The 20,742-nt window shown below is 44.4% G+C and overlaps 1 long non-coding RNA gene across 1 annotated transcript; it reads left to right on the forward strand.

Moving 5' to 3' along the window:
- The first annotated feature begins 458 nt into the window (after nt 1-458).
- On the forward strand, nt 459-3,465 carry LOC311582322. Its single transcript, XR_014774083.1, has 3 exons — nt 459-647; nt 1,352-1,414; nt 2,715-3,465. It is a non-coding gene; the product is annotated as an uncharacterized lncRNA (long non-coding RNA).
- The last annotated feature ends 17,277 nt before the right edge of the window (nt 3,466-20,742 follow it).

The following is a 20,742-nucleotide window of genomic DNA, read 5'->3' on the forward strand; positions in this document are numbered from 1 at the left end:
TCTTCAGGAGGATGTGCATCCTCCAAGGACTCAGTGCAGGTGGATCCTTTGTGTCCTGACACCGACACTACCATGCAGGAATGTGTGTGCAGATTTACCATATATTAAATACATGTAATGTATCTATATTTCTGCAACATAAATCATACACATAATATACTTCCCAAAATATGCAGGTAGCCATAAAGTTCTGTATTATGTGCATGTATTGTGCACATGTGTGTGTACACATATACACATATTCCTCTGAGTGTAGGAGAAAACTGAATTATAAGTGAACTTTTTAACTAGTAAATATACCCACTTAGCTACATGAAGGATATTAAAAAATGAAGTGATCATCCTTTAAGAGTTCGCCTGTCAACCTTCCTAATAAGTGCCCCCTCCCCTCTACCTTGACCTCTAATGGCATGAACCCCTTTCTCCTGTCTAAACAATAGAAAGCATCACTTTGTGTGTGTTGTAAGTTTATGTAAGTGGTATCGTTATGCTTGAATCCTTCTGCAAATGTTCTTGAGATTTTGCCAAGTTGATATGTGAATTTCCTTTTTTTAAACAAATGGGTTTGATTAAGGAAGGTGAATTGATTGGAAAGAAAACATCGAGACCACTCCCGCCCAAGTGGAACATGGAGTTCCAGAACCTAGGTACCATTACACCCACCCTCACCACCACCCCCGTTTGTGTGTGTGTGTGTGTGTGTGTGTGTGTGTGTGTGTGTGTGTGTGTGTGTGTAAACTGAGGACAGGGGAAGGAAAGGGTATGCCCTTGGTCACTCTGTGTGCCCCTGTCCCAACTGGGAAGAGGTTCCAGCCAATGCCTAAGACCAGAGAGTTTTCCTATTGTGTTATGTCTATAAGAAATATTGTCTTTTATTCCATCCCACCCATAATCGTAGGCATCAACCCATTTCCTGGCCGAAGTTACTTCTCAACCTTGAACTGTAGAAAGTGAACTGTTTTGTTGAATCAATTGCTTCAGCATTAAGGCCGAAGCTGGGGTGTGACTGTGTTAGAGGGGGACCCACTCCCACTAAAGCCACTGTCCAGCCTTCAAAGTTATGACAAGTCCTCTATCAGCAGCGCACCTCAGTGACCTATATTTTAATGTGTGCTATTAGATTATTGCTAATGAGACATCTTAGGGATAAAAGAATTATGCTCGCTGCTCAGGCCATGGTAGAAGTACAATTGAATTAAAGGCTGAAATCGTTTAGGACTCTGCTAGACAAGCTGTCCCCCAGGCTGGGCCTGAATGCAGATATTAAGCTTTGGAAATTACACAGGAAAAATAAGTATAATTGATCTAAGGTAACTTCACTCGTCTAAATTAAATAATGTGATTGTTACAGGCAGAAAGGCTCGGGATGAGAAGCGAGGCGGAAAAGGCTCCCTATCTGCAAACAAAGTTATAAGTAAGAGCCCGGGGGAACTGACTTTTTCCCTGATGAGATGAACCCCCTCTTGGAAGCTTCTGAGAGTCCACTTGATAGCAGCAAGAAGGGGACCTGATCTGGGTGTCACAGAACCTGAGACCTACCAGACACCCCCACTCCCACCTCCAGCATCCTCAGTCTCTCCTTCCCAAAACTGTGGTGGGGTCCTCTCAGCCTCCCCCTGGTGGCTGACAGGCTGCATTTCCATAACTTGTGTCTGTCCATGGGGCATGCTGTCAGTGATGCCAAAGGCCTTTCCTTCATTGTCTTCTTACCTCCCCAGAGAAAGCGTCCCTCGATTCTATGCCATCCATCCTTTGTCATGCGACATCTATATAGGAGGACCAACCTCTGACCAGCTCCTGACAGTGTGTCATATGACCCAAGCTATCTGGGAGTTGTTTCTTCCTCAGGCCCCACATGCAGCGCCCTTGCGCTCTCTCTCTCTCTCTCTCTCTCTCTCTCTCTCTCTCTCTCTCTCTCTCTCTCTCTCTCACACACACACACACACACACACACACACACACACACACACTCCTCCTGAAGCATGCAATGGCAAGTGTTGGCCTCAGACATCTTCCAGGTAGAAGCAGGCCAACGTAGCTGTGAACTGAAAGTTCTCACCTGCTGGCAGCTCTCCTCGCTTGGCCTCCGTATATACCCCATATTATGCAACTCAGCGGGCAACCTATAAAGGAAGATATGGTGCTTTTCTGAGTGTCTTGGTTGCTGCAGAATACTGCCGCTCTGGGGCCTTGAAGTCCACAGTCAAAGCTTGTAAGCGTTACTCTCTTGTGGCTAAAATCATCTAGAGTATATGCGTATTCAAAAGATTTCCTCTCTGCTCTATCCTTTCTGTAATATATGGCTTGTCTTGTCTGGCAGCCTGACAGGACTCAAAGTCAGTTAGAAGATATACCTGAGTGTGTCTGTGAGGTGTGTAAAGAGAGACCTAACTTGTATGTGTACAGCACCATTCCACAGGCTGATAGCCCTGACAGAATAAAAAGAAGAAAAGGAGAAAATCACTTGAGTACCTAAGTTTCCTGTCTCCTCTTTCCGATCTGCCTACATGTGAGCAAGCTCCTGCTGTGACACCTTCCTCTACAGGACTGTGTCTTCAAATCCTGTGCCAACAGACCCCCCCCTTAAGTTCCCTGTTGTCCATATTTGTTCACAGCAATAAGAAAAAATCACTAATATTTCTTCTCTCCCCTCCCTTCCTTCTCTTTCTTCCTGCCACAAACATTCACTGATCTGCAATCCTGGACAAGAACAGTTCGAGCAGCCAAAAACTAGAGTGTCGAATAAGACAGCTCAAGTCTCTCCTTGAACTCAAGAAGAAAGAAAAGCCCAGAAAGGAACAAGCAATAATAAATACAACGTGGAAATACGTTGATAAGGTTTCTGAAGAAAATGTCAGTGTGGTGGCAACCTGGAAGGGCCCTTGGCTGGCTCTCAGATGCACCTTCTCCTAGGCCTCTGAGAAGATCAGGAGGCCTCAGCCCTACGGATAGCTGAGAAAGACTGCCTGGTTGGAGGGAGCAGCAGCATCCACCAGAGTCAGTGGGCAGAGGCTTGATAGCAAGAATGCCATCACCTGCAAGGTATAACTAAGGAGAGATGAACGAAACGGAGAGGCAGGGACTGGCCTGGTTTCCCAGTTCCTCCTGGCAGTTCTGGAGAGGTATCGCTTTCCTCTTGAATTACTGAGGAATCTATGAAGGGTTTGGGAGTGGAGCAGCTTGAATTAATCTGCGTTTAAAGGATCTGGAAGAGGCTGCATGGTGCAGGGTCAGGGACATGGGCGGAGCAGAGGGGGCCTGATCAGCAGGCTCCAGAGTAGTCCAGGAAGCACAGAGGAGAGAAAGAAGAGAAGAGGCTCTTGTCCCTGTGCAGGAGGAGAAAGGGTGACTAAGATCACATTCTAAAGCCCACCACCCAAGGACGATCTGTGACCTTTCCGGATTTGAAAATATATAAGGCATTGCTGGTACAGTAAGCAATGGCTCCATTTCTTGACCTTCAGAGAGATGGTTTTAGTTTGAGTGTGTCAGATCCTCACAGTTGTGAGCTGCCATATGGATACTGGGAATTGAACCCAGGTCCTCTGGAAGAGCAGTCAGTGCTCTTGACCACTCAGCCATCTCTATAGGCCCTGTTTTTCCTTTTCTAAAACAGCTTCTGTTAAGCAAGGTCATGGAAATGAAAATCATAAAACATGAGGAAATCTTGGCCAAGGATACATAAATGGAGGAAACACTTCTAGACTGAAACACTCTCTCTCTCTCTCTCTCTCTCTCTCTCTCTCTCTCTCTCTCTCTCTCGACATTTTATGAATTCTAGACTCCTATCTTCTATGTGCCCCTTTCCCTTCCTGGCTCAGGGAAGCCTGGCTGATATTTAATAATTCTTGGGAGATCACAAAGTACAACACTGTCAGTTACCTGGGTCTCCTGTGCCTCTAGAGCACTGTGCTTTCTGGATCATTCTGTTATTATGCTGAGAGCTCCATTCCCAGAGACAGAAGAGAAGTCTGAATTTCCTTTTAAAGAAATCATGCCTGTAAATAAAATTTAGTTAAGAGCCCCAGGGTGTGGCACTTATAACAAGCAAGACACAATATTTACAGGGCTGAGGGGACCCCAGAGCCCAGCCAAAGGAATCCATCTCTCCACTTATCACCCCAAACAGCGACTGTTTAACAATACCTGGATTCCTATTGACACAGAGTGGGATGGTCATTTAAATGCAGCCAATCCTATCTTTAGACATCTATGCTAGCTCGGGATCTGTTTTCCTGCACGCCTGGCCCTCAGAGTCACACAGAAGAAGTTGATGCCTGACCACCAGACAGATATTTAAGGATGGGCATTCAGCTCTCCCTGTCCACCACAGTGCACCCCCATCCACCTTGTTTTGTCGGGGTTGGGCCCCTCTGCTTCTCAGGATGTCTTAAGATACCGGTTCTAGAGTTGCCTTTGGAATTCAGTAACAGCCAGGATATCAAAGCTAGCTGCTGAAGAGTCCAAAGGGGACATCTTCCATCCCTGTTTCAGCCATTGGTTGTCTCTGGTCTTCTTCACCCAATTCGCTTTGACTGTATCCCTGTGAAACATAAACACACACCCCTGCTGTACCATCCTGAGAGATCTTCCCCTGCTCTGTCACCAAGGACAGGCCATAACCATTTGTGATCACTCAGAAAGATGCCCAAGGGTCACTAAGTGGCTGGTTGTGGCACTTCACAGGGTGGGGTAGATCAAGGAAAGACTTACACATCTGTCACAGGGAATCACCAGCCAGTACTTTGTAGACTAACTCGAGACGCTGTCCTGCTGTATTGGTTTATCCAGTGCCTTTCAAGTTGAGAGATTCTGCATAAAAAACATCTGCATTTCTGCCTTTAAATAACGCTTTGGGAGTTCTGTTTGGTTGCCCTGAATTGGAGGGAGGGCTCAAGTTCTCCAGATGACCTCACACTCTTTATTTCACATCTGCCCCACTCGTTCCATCTTTGAGATGTTTGGATGTTTGTGATCCCTCTTATCGACAGATCTCCCTCTCCGCAGCAGCACTGCTCACTGCTCCTATGCGAGCATCCAGCATCTCCCACTCTTATCCACCTCTTAGCCATGACTGGCCATCTTCCTGCACTCCTACCCACCTGAGGTTGGCAAGCTGTTGCAAGTCCAATTGGCCCTTGGTTTTGTACATCCAACTTCCTGAGAGCACCCCTCTCTGCCATGCGCTCTTCCTTAGCTACCAAGCACCAAGAAGGATCAGCGTTCAAATCCTTTCATCGAGGTACGTGGTACTAACCACGCCCCTGCCCCCCAATCCACAAAGGTTCCCTGACACTGTTATTATTGTTGCTGCTGCCTTTACATATTACCTACATATAATAAGAAAAATTAAAGTCTTGATCCTCAGCCAAGCTCACACTCTGAATAAATGATCAGATCTACATATGTGACACAGAAGAAAACAGAATCTAATCATTGTTAACATTATTCTTGAAGGGCTTTAGAGTTCTGTGTGTGTGTGTGTGTGTGTGTGTGTGTGTGTGTGTGTGTGTGTGTGTGTCCAGGCTCAGGGAGTGCTGCACAGTCACCTAGATGTCAAGTTCAGAGGTAAATGATGGGAAGTGAGATGGGCCGGACGAATCAGAACCAGACTCCAAAGTGATGCCTTACAGGAAGACATGGCACATCTTGAAGGAGTGCCTGGAATTGGGTGGCTGAGAGGTCAGACCCAAGCTGACTCAGGACAGCACATCCAGAGTCACTTGCCAAGTACATGTGTGGAAAGTTCACTCGTGGACTGGCCAGTAGCCTGGGACTATTATACTCTCACTGGGAATTAGAAGGGCTTGGGACACAGTCTCTGTGTGATACCCAGAACACACCTAGGAGTCAAAGATAACTAGAGTGATCCCACTTTCACATGTGAGATGTGGGCCAGGGACTAAGGACAAATTCTAATCAGGCAACAGTTTCTGCCAGATAAGGGCCATGTACCATAAAGCCATGGCCTCCTCTGCCATCTTGGGGGACAGTAGCTGTTCTGTGAGCCAGAGCTAGAGTTGACCTTCCTTCTTGGGCTTGATATTAACTTTGCTCCAAGACAGAGCACCATGTCTATCCCTCTAAATCTTACTGAGATTAAAAACAAGTCCCCACCCAATATGGTTCTGGTGGACCAGCATGGAACCCCAAGTGCAGACACATAGGGGTAGATCTTGACAAACCTTTCTCGACTGAACTGAATTATTTTATTCTAACTATAAAAGAGAAGTTGACAACTATCGGCACGTGTCTTCTGGTTGGTTGGCTCCAGAGTGACTTCAAGATTCAGTGACTGTTCCTACCCAACAACCCTTTCCCCAGTACATCCTGTATTCATCCATTTAGTTGCTACAGTAAAGCACCAGGAGTAGGGTACTAAATACAAAATGAAACCTATTGAGCTTATAATTTTAGAGGCTGAATGTTTAAGAGCAGCAGGCCCTGGTTGTCATGCCTCTTGTGAAGGGCTGGCAACAGATAGTGCCATCATGGCTGAAGTCTTGTGTGATGAAACAGTAAAAGAAGCCAGAGAGTCAGGGCCCAGGCTTGTTTTTTTTTTTCTTGTTTTGTTTTGTAATGACTAACAAAACGGAACCACATTATTTTTATTTTTGAGGCTAGAACCTCAAATACTCTATTTTTCTCTCATTGTCCCTCCCCAATCTCTTATAGGTTCTACCTCCTGTCAATAGCACCACACAAGACCATCAGGCAACTAGCATGTGTATCTTTGAGACACACTCAAACTATGCCCTCAAGTGCAAAAATCATGCCGAGCCTTTTCTCTCTACCTCATGATGAAGCAAAGGCTGGAAAGGGGAGCTGAAGTCAGTTTGGCGAGCACTCCCCAGCCTTATCCCAACAGGAAGAAACAAGCTTAGGAACTTAGTGACTTGTGGTACTGCCCCATCCACACCATGAAACCTGCTCCAATTGGGCAGAGGCGACAGTGGGTACATAGGAAATGTGAATCCTTGCTGATTGCCATGTGGAAGAAATAGTTTCTCCATACATGTTCTTTGTCTCACTCATGGCTCACCAGTGTCAGGCGCCTGGGTTCCAAAAAGCCAGGAGAGTTGCAGAGATTCCGTTTTGGGGGGAGAATCCCTCCTAGATGTGGGGTGATGGCCACAGCCATACTGAGGCAGACAGCCATATGGCAGGAGGACAGACCGATGAACAATGAGATCTGACAGTAGTTTTTGAGAGTCTGTTCTCAGCCACGTAAGTTTCCTAAGGGTTGCAATGCTAGGCACTTCATTTTGGTGTGAACTAGGAAACAAATGCCCTCTGCTTGAACAAAGAGGCCCAGAGAGAGGATATCAGCTCTTGGAATGAGGAACACAGGCAGTGGACCACAGAGAGGAGTGACTGGGAACTAACCGTTTAGATCTGGTAGGTGAGGGAGAGTGCCTTGGGGATTTCGATAAAGGCTGACTCGAAACTTCGTAAGAGATGAAGGTTGATTGTAGCTCTCAAAGGTCGGCTTCAATTGATATCATTTGGGTCTCCACACCAGCAGTAAGTATTTGAGCAACATCAGCTTTATGTGGAAGATGATTCCAGGGAACAGGAGTGGAGAAATGGGACAAGAGAGCCAGGGGAGAAAGAAAGGTAAGGCCAGCTGGTGTTACAGTTGTGATCAGACAGTGCTTGCTTCTACCAACAGCCTGTGTGCTCAGCATGCCTCCAGCCTTGTCCCTGATGGGATTCAGCAGCTTTGCTCTTTGGTTTGTGGTCACTGCTCACAAAGTCACACTGGGCACAAGATGCAAGGTTGTGTGTTACATCCAAAGGTGAGTCTGAGCCGCTAGTAAGAATTGGTCATGGCAGCTAAGAGGAAACTGAGAGGTGGGTGGGGTGTCATGAAGCGGGGTACCAAAGGCCCTGTAGTGTTGGATATGATCATGGAAGGGCAAAGCAAAAACATCACAGCTTCCTGCTCCACCCACTACTATACCCAGCATGGAGGCTCATCCTGTCTCCCATGCTCAGGGCTGGGCTGGGTGGCAGGGGAGACCCGGCATCAAAAGTAAGTTGACAACTTGAGGTTCTCCTGGAGTGGCTCAGACACACTAGGGCGTGGGCTCATGGAGAAGTTTTTCTGAATATGGCGGGTGACCTATTGAGAAAGGGTAGAGTGAGATGCAGGGGACAGTCTATGAGGGCTTTGTCTTTGATTAGAAGAGAGAGTACCCTGAGTAATAAGTCTTGGTTGACAGGAAAGGGTGAGGCAGAACAATCAGCCCCTTGTTTTTCCAGGGTCAAAGTCGTGAATGGTACATTCCTCTGAAAGTCTATACCCTTCATTGTAGAGGGCCTCAAGTCACTCAGCACCTATCACAAGATTTAGAATTCCTAATCCAGCCTGCAAGGCATCTTCAGGTCAGGAGAGAGTCCTTCCAAAAGCTTCTCCCATTCCAGCCACACTGGGCTGCCAACCCCTCCAGCACACACAATCTGGGTCCTCTCCCAACAAAGCTGTTATTCCTTCTCTTTTCTTAAAAAAAAAAAAAAAAAAGAATTCCATGTCATCAGGTCTTAGTCCATAACCAAATGCACATTGGCTTTCATCCTGTAGTAAAACACCAATAGGAGTGGGCGCATTGCTGAGCATGCCCAGTTTAGGAACACATTTCTGAGAGTGTTAGGCTTAACGTCATATGAAGGACACATTATGAGGCATGCTTAGAAAAAGGGTATTGAATGGATGTTGAAAGGTTACAAATGGTACACACAGGCGCTCTGACTTATATTTAAAGTGGAGGAAAGAAATTTACACAGGCCTGATAGTTCAGGCCTGTACAATCCTAGCTACTAGAAAGGTTAAGACAGGAGGATAGCCAGGCGGTGGTGGTGCACACCTTTAATCCCAGCACTCGGGAGGCAGAGGCAGGTGGATTGCTGTGAGTTCGAGGCCAGCCTGGTCTACAAAGTTAGTCCAGGACAGCCAAGGCTACACAGAGAAACCATGTCTCAAACAAAACAAAACAAAACAAAACAAAAAAGACAGGAGGATACAAGTTCAAGGCCTTCCTAGGCTAAAGAGTGAGTTTAAAGCCAGCTGGGGGCAATGGTAAATTAGTGCGCATGAGGCCCTATGTTCTAAACATGAGAGATCCTACAATTTCAAACCCACAATGGGGAAGAGTGGTGCAGAGGGCCATCTCTGGGCATGCACAGATTTGTGTCAAAAGTTTTATCCTGGAGGGGAAAAGGTATGATCACTACCTCTGAAGGCGTGTGTGTAAATACTTGGGAATTTGTTCCCGAAAGGTCCCAGCCCCACTGGGACTAGCCAAGTACATCAACATAGTATATACCCTTTTAGGCTAGAAGTGCCTGGCTGTCATCATTTTTAGGCTAAAGAGTCCCATTGGACAAGACTGAGAAGCGTGGTTTTCCTAAGGAAGGTAATTTGCAGTCCTCACGAGCTGTCAATAGGATGAGCCCCAGCACACAGTAAATGCTGGGAACACCACCCCTGCCTCCTGGCTACTCTGCATGCACAGCTTTGACTTAGGCAGGCCCAGTGTCAACTCAAGTTCACTCCCCTGTTTCTTTCCTCCTCTATGTCCTTTGAAGGTGGTTAGGCCAGTAAGCAGCCATCTCGCCCATCTCCTGAGAATACCTTTAGCCCCCTCCACACATCTACAAAAGTGTCCTAGTACATTAGAAGGGTCATCCAGCACAGATCTGTGGGAGCAAAACATCAAATCACATCTGCCAGATTGTTGCATTTTTAGACATTTACACGTCCATGTTGGCTAAAAGAAATGCTTAATAATGGTGTGAGTGATACATGTTGGATAAGGTGTGAGTGATACATGCTGCAGGGTTTTCATCTCACCTCATTCTCTCTGTGTATCACACACACACACACACACACACACACACACACACACACACACACACCATTAGTCTGATTTCAATAGTAACGCATAGAAAAGGACAAATTGCAGATGGGGAACTCAAGTTACAGAGATAGCAAGAGCCATAGCAATCCATGAGGAAACACAGAGACACGAACCCCACAGAATCCAGAAGCTGTGCCTTGCAGCCACTGAGAGGATTCACACTCGGACAGAACGGATAACGGGGCACAGAGCTGGAGGACCCATCTGCATCCATGCCGCATGCGTTCTCTCCTGACCCCACAGACCTATGCTGTCTATTCGGGGCTCCCATGTCCAATGTGAACATAAATTCTGGTCTCAAGCCCGTCTATCAAACTCTCTGGGAATTAACAAGGATTTTCTTCCAACTCCAGGATACTCTCTCCCACCCTCACTACTGGCTCCACCCTGGGCAGCCATGCATCACCAGCTGGGGCCTGGTGACCTCTGCAGGAACTCATCCATAAATGCATAGACAATGGCACAGGAAACACCGGCTTTTAACGTGCCTAGGGGCTGCACTCATGGCTGTACTCTCTCTCTCTCTCTCTCTCTCTCTCTCTCTCTCTCTCTCTCTCTCTCTCTCTCTCTCTCTCTCCTCTGTCTGTGGCTTCAGGGTCCTCTCCTATGTTATGTCATGGGGGTGTCACCGAGGTCAGCACTATCATTTCTTTTTCGAGATGTAGAGACAGCGATGTGGAAGGACTAAAATGGTGTAGTGTTGGTGTGTCCCCAAAGGGAGAATTGGGAATTGTGGATTTCTAGGCTACCTCTGGCCCCAGGATGTGGAACTTCTGTCCCCAGTATTGGGGCCAAGCAGTTGCTGTGCCTCAAGGGACCTCCATTTCTTTGTTTGTTAAAGAGACCCATTGATTCTTTTGAGAGTGTGATGGTATGCAAAATCAGGTAGATTCTATTCGTGGCCTTCTGAGAAGCATTTTAGCAAAGGCAAACTGTTAGGTTCCATTCCTGTGATGCCCTACTGAATCAGTGACTGGAAGAACAGAGTTTAGGGAAACTGCCAGCTATTAGTGATTCTACACGCACACCCCCCACACACACACCTGAGGACTACGGACCTACAGAGCATTCCACCGGATGTAGGAGCCCTTCTGAGTCACCCATGGGAACCATCGCCACAACCATCCTCACTAGCTCCCGACTTGCATACAAGTGCTGCAAGGCGGTGATGGGAGAGAGCAGCTGGCTGTAAATGTTTGAAGCTGATTCACCTTCAAGCCTGGTTTCTGTTTCCTTATCATTTAAAGAAAGAGACAGGAAAATGACCCCTCCAGAAAATGATGGCAGCTTCCTATCAGGATTTTCTGTGGGTTTATTTTGTTTGTTGTTTTGTTTTCTGGTTTTTGTTTGTTTGTTTGTTTTGTTTTGTTTTGTTTTCAGGAAGCATTTTTCAAGCCAGGAGTGTATTTGGGTCCTGATCTGCAACACTATAGCAAGTGTAGGCAGGTACGGTGTGCCACAAGATGTGGTGGGTTGAAGGTACAGACGAAACCAAGATCGCACCAGAAGATGCTTCATTTACTGAAGTGTGTTAGTCAGCTTCCTCTGGCTATGGCAAGGTGTCTAAAATAACCAAATTAGACTGAGGGGAGCTTTATTTTTGCTTATAGTTTCAAAGGTTTGGTCTGTTGTCACTTCGGGCCTATGGCAAGCCAAGGACACAGCCTAGGAAACCTACTCACTTCATTACAGCCAAGAGGCAGGCGGATGAGAGGAGACCTGACATCCCCTTCAACAGCATTTCCCAGAGTTACTGTCCATCCACTAAGCCCCACTTCCCAAACATCACATGGCCTGCCAGGCAGCACCAGGTGTTTGAAGAACACTTCAGATGCAAAGGAGGGTGTGCAGGCTGCGTCTTCAAGAACATTAGCTGCTCCAGGAAGCTACTTTAGCCTTCTATAGTTTTGCCTGCTCATTTCTTATGCTATTTGACAAATCACTAGTTTTCTTCCAGCCTGTGGACCTGAAAGGAATTAACTACAGTAAGTGGTGGTCTTAGCCCCCTACACACTGCTGTTTACAACCCTTGCATTTACTACTTAAAAGAAATAAATGGCTTTTTCTTTAAAAACAACAACAACAACAATTCCATCAAAGGGAAAGATTTTTGCTTCAATAATTTCAGCTTTATTATTTTTTTCCTACCAAATTCTAGCTTGAAACACTATGAAACACTAACAAAGCAGATGAATGAGTCTTGTGAGGTCTCCTATTGGGTGTATGTGTATGTGTATATATATATATATATATATATATATATATATATATATATATATATATATATATATATATAGAGAGAGAGAGAGAGAGAGAGAGAGAGAGAGAAGAAGAAGAAGAAGAAGAAGAAGAAGAAGAAGAAGAAGAAGAAGAAGAGCATTTCATGACTTCCACTTCTGCTCCTGCCTCCAAGTTCTTAACCTGGACATACGAAAGCCCTTTCCTCTCCAAGCTGCCTTTGGTCATGGTGCTTATTATCACAGCAATGGGGATAGGAGCTAGGACAGACTTCATGAATAACAGTTGGTTTTTTCCCCAGCATATTTTGTTTTACCTGAAAGAATACTCCGTCTTCTATGTGTTGTCTAACTTCTGCCCATTCTTCCCGTCCCACTAAGCAGAGAGGTTCTCCTCATAGTGCTAAACACTGTCCTCTTTGTTACTAGATTACAAGAGTTTAAATCAGTGGTTCTCAACCTGTGGGTCAAGGCCCAGTTGGGAATGAACGATCCTTTCACAGGGGTCACATATCACACATCCTACACATCAGATGTTTATATTATGATTCATAACAGTAGTAAAAGTACAGTTATGAGGTAGCAGTGAAATGATTTTATGCTTTGGAGTCACAACACCGTGAGGAAATGTATGAAAGGGCCACAGCATTAGGAAGGTTGGGAGCCACTGCTTTAAATGAAGAAAGGCAGGAAGAGCGAAGCAGGCATTTGTCTTCTGCCTCACAGCTCCTCCATCATCTCTGCCTTGAATGATTGCGCCCTGGGTCACAATCACACCCACACAAAGTCACTGTACAAAGTCTCATATCTGATCTTTTTTTGTTTTCTGTAGCTCATCACATGTATGACTATGGTTGGAGATCCTTAATCCAAAATGCTCAATGCCAGAAATGTTTCTAGGTGTGGGATTCCCCCCCCCCCATACTATGTAATGTTTGTACATATACACATAGATGCCTTGGGGATGGACCTGTCAATGAAAAACCAGTTTTTACTTCAAAGGGAACAACAGATATTCTTTATTCTGATGTTAAATATAAGGACCCACCATGGCCCAGGAACTTAAATTTAAGTTACTCTAATTTTCATGTCTTAGTATGGTAATAGTTTTGTCATGTTTTTATAGTAACATAACAAAGAAATTTCCAGCTCAAAGAATTTCAAAATTATGTCAGTTGGGACTGTCATGTAGGTTGGGCACAGCAAAGCAGAGAAATCTTGTAGAGGCCTCAGCTGTTATCTGGTGATGTTCTTAGCCTTTCAGTTGCTGGCAGCTCGACTTCACCAGATAGTCACAAAAACATCAGGCCAAACTCAGAAATTGACAAAGAATGCCTTTCTAAGGAGCCTAGGGATAGCCCAAGATAAGTTGACTACAGAGTTCCAGATTTCCACAGTTATGAAAGTTCTTTTTTGTTTGTTTGTTTTTTGTTTTTGTTTTTGCTTTTTTCAGGACAGGATAGCCTTGGCTGTCCTGGACTAGCTTTGTAGACCAGGTTGGCCTCGAACTCATAGAGATCCACCTACCTCTGCCTCCTAGAGTGCTGGGATTAAAGGCCATGAAAGTTCTAATCCCTCAACCAGCTTGATAGACTCTTTTTCACAGGTGTGGCTACCCCAATCAGGACTTCAGTTCACAAGCTTAAGGCTAAACACCAGATGCCTTTACATTTCACAACATTCTTTTGCATTCACTTACTTATTTTATGGGTGTGTGCAATGCATATGCAGGACATAGTGTGCAGGTAAGAAGACAATTTCCACCATGTCGGTCCATGGGCAGAAGTTGGATCGTGAGGCTCAGCCACAAGCACCTTTGCCCATCTTGGCCCTCTGAAGATAATTTTGTTGAATATTTTTAGTGCTTCTGCGTTTTCTACCATGACCCTGTCCTGAGGTCAGGTGTGAACTTCTCCACTTGGGACATCATGGAGATGCTGAAATAGGTTTTCAAACTTGCAGATTACACACACTCAATGTGTATTCATTTGACAATGTCTGCCTTCTCCACTGTGTCCTGTGAAGATAGAGGCTGTTTGTCCTGTTCACCACTGTGTCCCTGGCACTGTCTCTGGCAGTACATGGTGAGCCTAACAAATATTTGTTAAAGGTCTTTAAACGAAGGAAGGTAGGACGGATGAAATAGATGCCTACCTTCCTGTTCATTGCTACGCCATCAATTTCTATCTTGCATTCTTTCAACCTGGATTGCTATGCCACCTGTGCCACTGTTTTAGGTTTCATGTGTGTTGTGATGAGTCCCTTGAATCAAACATATGGCCTTTCTTGGGTGCTCCTTTGCAGTTTGCATGCACATGTGCACTTTGCAGTTACCTTCCTATGTGTGCTTATCAGCCCTGTACCTATATGCACATGCCCTCGCCTACCACAGAGGGAATTTCCTTGGTGATTGCTTGGCATTTATGAGATACTGAAGGAAATCTTCCTGTTTAGCCCATGAGGTCAGCCTATAAATTTAATTATGCTTTCCTATTTTTTCCTTGTCTTCATTGAATGTAGTCCAATAATGCTTTCACAATTTCCTCAACAAAGTTCTTGTGAATTTATTTGAGGCTATTCTCACATGCCCTTGTTTAAAGCATTTCGTTTAACAGTGGATGAGTGACAGTGCATAGAAGCACAGACTATGGATTGCAGTCTTGTTTTATTTTGCTCTGCTTCTCAGAAAGCTCGGGATGACTTTGAACTCACAAACTTGGGATGGTCCTCCTGCTTTAGCCGTCTGAGTGCCTGGATTAGTGGCGAGGATGCCTGGCTCGGGATGGGGCTCTTGTTCACAGTACTAGTTAATCTATAGACTGTTAAATTTTGTTTATGTGTTTTACCATCCTCTTCCTGTTCCTGGCTCTTCTTGTCTCTGTGTGCTTAGTATAACTTCCACTACAGTGCTGACAGGAGTCATAGGAGTCAGGACAGTTAAGTTCTTGAGCCCTTTCAGTTTTTAGAGGAATGCCTTCATAACAGTGGTTTTTTTCTTGAGGCTTCTGGTACATAGTCAAGTGAAGGAAGTTTCCTTCTCTTTTTTCTTTTTTCTTTTTTGGAAGTTTCCTTTTTCTTTTTTTCTTTCTTTCTTTCTTTCTTTTTTTTTGACGTTTCTCTATGGAGATGGTTATTATAGGGAAGGGAGGAATTCTGTGAACGTGTTGTTTAATCTGTTGTGATTGCTATGGTTTAGATAAGTATCTCCCAAGGCTCGATGTGTTAAAGCTTTGTCCCTGGTTCCTGGAGCTACTGGGAGGTAGCAGAAGATTTACCAGGTGAAGCCCAGTGGGCAGAAGTGAGATCATTACAGGCATGATCTAGAAAAGCGTATTGGAGCCCTCCCTCCTCCAGCCTTCTCACTCCTTGTTTGACATGAATGAGCTGTTCCAATGTGAAACAGCCTCAACATGATCTTGCTGCCTTGCCACAGTCCCAAAAGCCACTCGGGTTTCGAGCCGGCTCTGGAACCTTTAGAACTGTGATCAAAGTTAATCCTTCCTCTTTCAAGGTTGATTTCCATAGTATTTTGTAATAGCAATGAAAAGCTGACTGATACAGTTTCTATACTGTGTTGTTAACTTCCTGAAGAACATAGTGGACTATTAGCCTCCGAAATATTCCTTTCCTATTTTTTTTTAAACCCATGAATATGTTACCTTTCATGGCAAAAACCATCTAAGGTTGCAGATGTAATTAAAGCAACCAACTGATCAAAGTGTTCTGGATTTCCTCGGTGACTCTTGAAAGCACAAGTGCAGGTGAAGGGATTAGAACAGAAGTGATTTATCCTTTCAACCTCTGAAGACAGAAGAGGGAGCCATGAGCCGGGAGATGTAGTGGCCTCTAGAAGGTGCAACAGGCAAAGAAATTTCTTCTCCTCTGAACTCCCCCAGGAGGAAGAAAAGCAGCCTGTTGGCACTTCTTCTGTTTTAGCCCAAGGAGACCCAATACCCACACAATGAGAAGAATCAGTACTAGACGCCATAGGAAACTAATACAATGTTAGGTCAATCAGACAAACGAAGTTTCCAGTTCCTCTCTGATGCTAGCCCCTCCTTAGATTGCTGGGATGAGACCACAAGGTAATGTCCTTTATACATTTCAATCAAATTTGATAATTTACTCATAAATGAAGTACAGTTGGGTTTTGGTGTTAAGGTTACTCTCCCACTCTGATACAGAGTATACAACTCTGAGGCAATCTGTGGCTTCAGTTTTTAAAGTTTTACACCACACACAGATAGATTAGGGAGCTAGTGAGGAGATTACATGTAGACTACCAATTAAATTTCCACAATCATAGGAGCACCCAGGGTTTCTTTTTTTTTTTTTCATCTTATTGTAATTTTTGCAAATTTATGTGTATGAGTGTTTGGCTTGCATGTAGGTCTATGTACCACGCATATGCAGTGTTTGTGGAAGTCTGAGACAGCACTGGATGCCCTGGGCCTGGAGTTATAGAGTTGCCTTGTAGACAATAGGAATCCAGCCAGTGTTCTTAATTGCTGAGCTATTTTCCCACCCCCCCTTGCCTCTTTCTACATCTTTAAATTTGTTTATTTGAGGGGGGTTGAGACAAGGTTTCTCTATGTCACAGAGCCCTGGCTGTCCTGGAATCACTTTGTATACCCTCAAACTTACAGAGATCTGCCTGCCTCTGCCTCCCAAGTGCTGAGATTGAAGGTGTGTGCCACCACGCCCAGAAAACACTGATGCATTGTATTTGTACATGTCTGTGGGGCAGAGGTTCATGCATCGCTATATATATATATATATATATATATATATATATATATATATATATATATATATATATACATATATATATATCATGGTTTTCTTCTTAAATTAGATTTATTGTATTTTTATTTAAAATATTTGAAGGCCATTAGAGATAGCTCAGTGGTTAAGAGTGCTTACTGCTCTTACAGAGGACCCAAGTTCGGTTCCCAGTACCCATTTTGGGCATCTTAAAACAGACTGCAACTCTGGCTCCAGGAGAGCCAGCATCCACTTCTGGACTCCAAGGACACTCATGTGCCCAACCCTATGCTACACCATTAAAAATAAATCTTAAAAAATACTCACTTGATATAAACTTGAAAACACGAACAGGATGTATGTCACAGTGTCCCTTATTAAAAACATTCTCAAGCTGTGTTAAAGCTAATGTTATGCTCTTAAGATCACTTTTCATGTAATAGGATTTCCACTTTTTTTAAAACAGATTTTTTGAGGCATAACTATAAATTCACTAGCAATTAAAACATGGAGATCCTGAGGACTCTTTGTGTAGTTTTCTCTGGGCTGCCACTTAGCCACAGTCAGGATGAAGGCATCAACACAGACTACTTCCATTAAAGAGGGTTCCTTATGTTGCTGTTTATAGTCAGTGAACATCCTTCTCCCTTCCATTCTTCCTGTCTTCTTGGCCGATGGTGAACACTGACCTCATTCTTATTTTTATAATGTTGTCCTTTCAATAATGTAAATGGAATGACCATTTGTATGTAACACACAGGGATTAGCTCTTCTCTTGTGTCTTCCATTTTTGTGACGTGCAGATTCAACCAGATTGTTGATTTTATTCTTTCCCCTTTCATACTCCATGGTGCAAGGAATATTAAACGTGAGTGCTTCCTATCAAATTCTATAAAACTCTATCAAATTCTATTTAGGACATGGAACTTAAATCTTTTGCTCACCTTTTAAGACTTTTATTTAAGTGTCTAAAGCCCCCACCTCCACCCCTCACTAACCAGGTAAAACTTTTACTTACACAAAAGTCCCTTCTACATGCCACTGTCCATGGCCTGGGCAGTGACCCACTCCCCCTTGGAGCAGTGACCCCTTTCCTCTTCCTCCCTCATTCCCTGTGGGTCAGTTCTTTAAGACTGGGCAGTTGGGGGCAGGGCATGGTGGCGCATACCTTTAATCCCAGCACTCGGGAAGCAGTGGCAGGTGGATCGCTGTGAGTTCGAGGCCAGCCTACTATACAAATTGAGTCCAAGACAGCTAGGGCTACACAGAGAAACCCTGAAAAACACTGGGCAGTTTAATAAGCCTGGGAGTGTTTCCAGCCAATGGAGACAAGACACAGCCATCTCCAGAGTTAGACTAAAAGCTAAGTGCATTTCCCATGTGCTTGATCTTCTGAGCAGACGCCCTTGAAAAGAATAGTTTTCTTTGTCCGGACACTTCAGTTGGAGGAGTGGTATCTTCCCGTACAATCCTAAAGTTGTTCCTTACAACATTCTAGAAATATCAGTTTATCCACTTCTTAATGTATATTTGGCTCCTTTACACATTTTTGTTATCACGAATAAGATGGCTATAAATGTTTATGCTTGTGTGGACACAAGCATTCATGTTTCCTAGGCAAGTCTTTAGAATAGTGGTTTGCTTACTGATTCGTTGAACGTTTTTCTTTCTTTCTTTTTTTTTTTAAAGATTTATTTATTTTATTTATTGCATATGAGTGCTTTATCTGCAGAAGAGGGCATCAGATTACATTATAGATGGTTGTGAGCCACCATGTGGTTGCTGGGAATTGAACTCAGGACCTCTGGAAGAGCAGACGGCGTTCTTAACCACTGAGCCATCTCTCCAGCCCCCCCCCCCCGTTGAACTTTTTTCAATGGCTTTCTAGCTTTCCAGTTCTTGTCTCATTTAAGGAATTTAAGATGCTTGCCTCTTGTCCGTAGGATCTCAAAGAATGAAAGTTTTAGACTACAAAGGATGAGTTTTAGAGAGAAGTGGAGAGATTTACTACAGATTCCTAGGTGGGAGCCTAAATGTGTATGTGGAGTGGAGAAGTCCGTGTAGCAGGCGAGGTCTCAGGAAATGACTATCATCAAGTTGCTTGCCTGGGGGCTTTGTGAAGGGCTTATGGCAGGACCAATAGTTGGGTATTGGGGAGGGTGAGCTGGTTGGTCCAGTTGGCCCACCTAGGTGTGCAAGCGCATTGTTTCAGGTTCAGCCACTTAGTCACATACAGCCCCCAGGCTGAGATGCTCAGATAGGGATAACAAAAGATGCTCATTTAGAGGCAGGAACCAGAGCTCCCTTCTGGCATCCCTGGCTTCCAGCGGGGATATTCTCAGAACCACTGCTTTGGGGTCCTCACACACCTGATTTTATCTGCCATTCTCATCATCACCACAGCTGGAACTACACTGTTTGGGCTTTTGCTGTTGAAAAATGTGAGATAAAGTTATAAGTACCTAGCCACGGATATTTTGTTAGTAGCGGTGTAACACAGATCCCAGCGAATTCCTGCGTTTCACTTAGAATGCGTGTTGGTAGTCTTGTGTTTTGCATTTAAGTTTGCAGTCACTTTGAACTCATTTTTTGGATAAGGTGTAGCTTTAGATCATGGGTCATGCTGCACTTAATTCTAACTAACCTGGACCATGTGATGTTGAAGCAGTTGCTTAAGCAATCTTTGTTGATTATTTCTGCGTGAGGTTAGCTTTTGAGTGTAGACTACATAAGCACATTGCCCTCTTAAAAGTGGGTGGACCACACACATTCTCCTGAAGGCCCAAGAGAGTAAGAAAAGCCTGCATGAGAACAAGAAATTTCCTCCTCTTGCCAGACTGCCTTGAACAGGGACATTGATGAGTTCCTGTTTTTTGACTCGAACTGAAGTAGTAGCTCCTCCCGAGTCTCAAGCCTGCCTTTGGACTCTAGCTTGGCAAATGTGGATTTTGTAACTTGTCAGATTCTATAATGATGAAAGGCAATCCCTTAATATTGGCCAATCTGTTGACAGAAACACAACCTCTACCTCAAAGGATAAAAGAGATACTGTATTCTGGAGCCAAATTTGAGTGACTATGGCTTAGGAACACAGATTACAAGATTCCATGTTCCAATATGGTACCGGTTTCATGAAACTTTATAGAAACAGAGCAAAAACCAAAATATCTTAAGTCAAGGCACTTTCCAAATGCACACTAGAAACACATAAAGTAGGTTAAAACAACTAAGGTAAGATGCTGTGGGCCTCAGATGCTATCTGACAACATCCTTAACTCATTGGTTGGTTGAAAATCCTACATTCAATGGATTCACCTAATAATGGTCTCAAGGACATCAATGCATATCTTTGAGGGCAATAAATGGCTTTTAAGATGGTAAAGATGTCCCAGTATCATCGGGTCTGGACCCCAACAGTCCAACCCCTCCATCTCATTGAAGTTTGGTTGAGGGAAAGGTGCCATTCTTTTTAGAAATGTTTATCTATTATGTACCACATTCTACCTCTCAGGGAAATTTTAATCCTCATAGGTTGGGCATTGAAAGTCATCTTGGAGGGAGAGGAATTTAGGGATAGGCTTACTGGAACTGGTTCTACATTTCTGGGATGGTTTCTATAGTACCATTACATGTACGGACATTCATGGCTCTGTTCCCAGTGCCCATGACTTGATCCAACCCTGAAGGTCTGGAAAACATCACCACAGACTCTCCAAGTCGACTGCATGAGAATCAAGCAGCCGGCTGACTATGCATACTTCAGAGCACATTCCTCCCACTGCAGAGTGAGGCTGGAGCTTCACTTCTAATGTCAAGGGACA

The sequence above is a fragment of the Acomys minous genome, assembly GCF_964271855.1.
Source record: "Acomys minous genome assembly, chromosome: 14".
NCBI classification, from domain to species: Eukaryota; Metazoa; Chordata; class Mammalia; order Rodentia; family Muridae; genus Acomys; species Acomys minous.